At 41.7% G+C, this 3,497-nt stretch overlaps 1 pseudogene; it reads right to left on the bottom strand.

Annotated features, from left to right (window-relative positions):
• Window positions 1–514: 514 nt before the first annotated feature.
• LOC101578593 lies at window positions 515–1,847 on the bottom strand (annotated as a pseudogene).
• Window positions 1,848–3,497: the final 1,650 nt, after the last annotated feature.

The following is a 3,497-nucleotide window of genomic DNA, read 5'->3' as shown; positions in this document are numbered from 1 at the left end:
GTTCACACAGAAGATGACGAGGGTCATTAATTTCCACACATGGGAAGATGAAACATTGCATGCAGGAGCAGGAGAGTGAGTGGACTTGGCAGGGGGCGAGGTTTCTGTTGGGAAAGAAGAGCCCCAAGAGAGCCACGTGACACCAGTGTGACTGGATGGAGTGATGCCTTGCATCCGTGATTTCTGCTGGTCTGTTGAAAGGAGCAGTTAATGCTTTTTTTTCCTTCTCCCTTTGTAATTTCTTATAACTTTTTAAACTTTTTTTTTTTTTACCAATTTTGCATGCTTATATCTGGTAATTGAAACAAATTTGAAGGCTATCTGCCTATATTATGCAATAAAACAACCATTGCTGAATTCCTATTTTTTATTTTACAGTATATATAATAATTTATTAGAATTAATTTAATACAATGTACAAAATATTAACAGCAGATATTTTTTGAGCTCAATAAGCACTTTAAATACAGAAATGCTGAGATGGCACAAACCACTGCGCATTCTTTACTCTGAATCAACAAATGTAGCTCACTGGTTCAGGGTGAACCTTCACTCTCTGAAGCACTTCTTCAGGCATGCAAAAAACAGGACTAACAGGTTTAATTTGTTCTTCTCCCAGAAGTAATAATTCAGCAATGACAAAGAATGCATGAAAAGGGTCTACCATATCTCCTGGCCTGTCTGCAAAACCCCCAGTTTCTTCATCTTGACATGCTAATATAAAACTACAGTTTCTCTGTAGTAGAAAACTGACAGTTTCTCTCTGTCCATCCAACGCAGCCTTCCAATTATCTTTAAGGATACTAAAACCTGCCATGAATAGCACACATCTGGCAACTTCTCTGGTCTTCCATTGAGTCCACCCAAAGTTAACTGTCTCTCACAAAGCCACCAACCAAGTAATCAGAATTTACTTGATGTAACTGATTAGTAATAGCCAGGAGTCCTGTGCAACAATAGATCTGTCCAGGGCCGGCCAAATAGCTCAGTGGATTAAAGTGCCTGCAAGCAGGCGCAGGGGCTGGGGGTTCGATTCCTGGGCCTGCCATGCTGGCCCTGTCCCTGGGGCACACTGAGACAGCAATTGAGACTGGGCGTGGTGGCACGCGTCTGTAATCTCAGCTCTTGGGAGGCTGTAAGCAGGCAGATCACTCCAAGTCCGATCTAGTAGTGAGACCCTGAACACCCTGTAGACCATTCCTTAAAAAATAAAACATAAAAAACAAACAAACAATAGCTCTGTCCAGCATGAGATTCAGAACCTGGCCTGCAACCAAATCCACCATCAAAGTTCATACAGGATAAGACAAATTCAATTGTCTTTACCACGTTAATAGCATCAAGCTTCCCCCAAAAGAGCCAAAGTAGCCATGCCTTCCCCCCCCAAAAAAAAAAAGAATCTTGCATCAATGTCTCACCAAATATCTCCAGCAAAGGATCCGTCCTCTTTCCGTAGACTTTGAACATACTCTACAGCTTTATTTACATCAATAACATTAATACTATTGTACAACATACATATTGTACAAAGTAAGAATCTGGACAGCACTAAGAGTGTACAAAAGGTGAGGATCGTGCCCGATGCTAGCGCTCATTCCACCACACTCATGTTGGCACAACTTAATAAATGTCAGAATTTCTTCTCTAGTCATGCGGTCAAGTTGTCCCATGAGATCCATCACTGTCAAAGCCCGATATATGCCACTCATTCTCAAGTACTCACGCATGCAGTATTGATCATCTTTTTTCTTGGAGCCACAGGATGCAGTATAATCTTCATGTTTCCCTGGTAAGATGGTGTTGGGGACATCAGACTTGATAGTAACATCCCTCTGTGGCGTGCCCATGTCGGAGAACCAAAAGGAATTCCTAATGTTTTGTTTAGTGAAATTCTGTATCATTCCTAATGGTTTTTTCTTTTACTATTTTTATTCTCTTTTAAAAAGAAAAAAAAAACCCAGCAACAATAGAAACACAAATCCCTAAAAGGGAATCAAAAACATTCTTGCCCCCGACAACTTATGTGGAGTCACACACATGATGAAAGGCTCGCATCAGCCATGACACGGTAAAGACACACCTGGAAGTTTATGCTCTACATTACAGATGGTTGACATTCAGTTCTTACTAAAGATACATCATTTGGGGCTGGGGAGATAGCTCAGTGGAATAAGTGCTTGCCTAGCAAGCTCACGGTCCTGAGTTTGACCCCTGGTACCACCAAAAAAATTTTTTAAAAAGATGCAAGAGTGAAATTCTCTACTAAGTGATCAAAGGCAACAAGCCCTACCAAAATCAGGGAAGTAAAAAATGGAACACAACATGAGCAGTAACTTGGGCTTAAACCAGTGAACTGCGCATTGAAGGGACCTGTTGAAGTTGCACCACACAAGAAGCGATGGACATAGTGAGAGCATCTTCACACGCAGAAACAGAGTTCTGTGAGCCATTGGATAATGCAATGGAGGCAAAACAGACAACCATACACATAGTTAGGAATGGATATTCTGCTGATTTTGCTTTCTTTTCTGACACTGCCCTAAGAGGCCACTGAAACAAGAGTGTCACTTAAGTCACACAGGAGATGCCAAGTGTCATGGGTTGCTGGGCATAGACACAGGAGATGGCTCGCAAAAAGGAAATCTCAATGTGCCGACCTCTGAAAGGAAGCACAGGACAATATGGCATGGAGATGTCTCCTCCCCTGACCCCAATCATCTAAAACTTGGCACAGGACCAGGGAGATAGCTCAGTAGAATAAGTGCTTGTCTGACAAGCACAAGGTCCTGAGTTCAATCCCCAGTACCACAAAATAAATAAATAAATAAATAAATAAACTTTTATTTTTATTTAATTAATTTATTTATAAATAAATACCTCTTCAAGACAAGTTTTGAAAGTCTCATATCAAGAAGCAAACTTGAATGGCTATGTCTGAGAAAAACCTACGATCCTTGCCTGTTCTCCAGGAAACAGAATGATAAAAGTATTGGCCAAGGAAGCAGCAAGCGATCAAGGAAGAAGAGGGGGGGGGGAAATGATGGTAGAGAAGTTAAGGGTTGGTCCCATCATGAAAGTGAGCTCTCCAGAGTTGAACATATTTCTGGGATTTGTCCATTTCTCCCAATCTCTGGGGTGTTGTGCTCTCTTCTGTTCAGCTCGTTCTTCATTGTAATCTGTAAACACCTGGCCAAGTGGGGTATGGGCACCCAAAATCAAAGGACTTGGAGCCCGGATGTAGCTGAGTGGCTGTGTACCTGCTCAGCAGGTGCAAGGCCCCAGGTCTCCTCTGCAGCACTGGCCAAAAAAAAAAGGAAGTGCAGTGTGATCCTCACATGACAGCGATATATGTGCACCCATGTTTATAGCAGGGCAATTTGTCACAGCCAAATTCTGCAAATACCCCAGATGCCCATCAACTAAAGAATGGATAAAGAAGATGTGGTATTTTCACACAATGGAATATTATTCACTATAAAACAGGATAAATTTGAATC

Source organism: Octodon degus, unplaced genomic scaffold, assembly GCF_000260255.1.
Source record: "Octodon degus isolate 3935 unplaced genomic scaffold, OctDeg1.0 scaffold00018, whole genome shotgun sequence".
Classification (NCBI taxonomy): domain Eukaryota; kingdom Metazoa; phylum Chordata; class Mammalia; order Rodentia; family Octodontidae; genus Octodon; species Octodon degus.
Note: the sequence above shows the minus strand (reverse complement) of the source record. Positions and strands in the feature narration are given on the sequence as shown.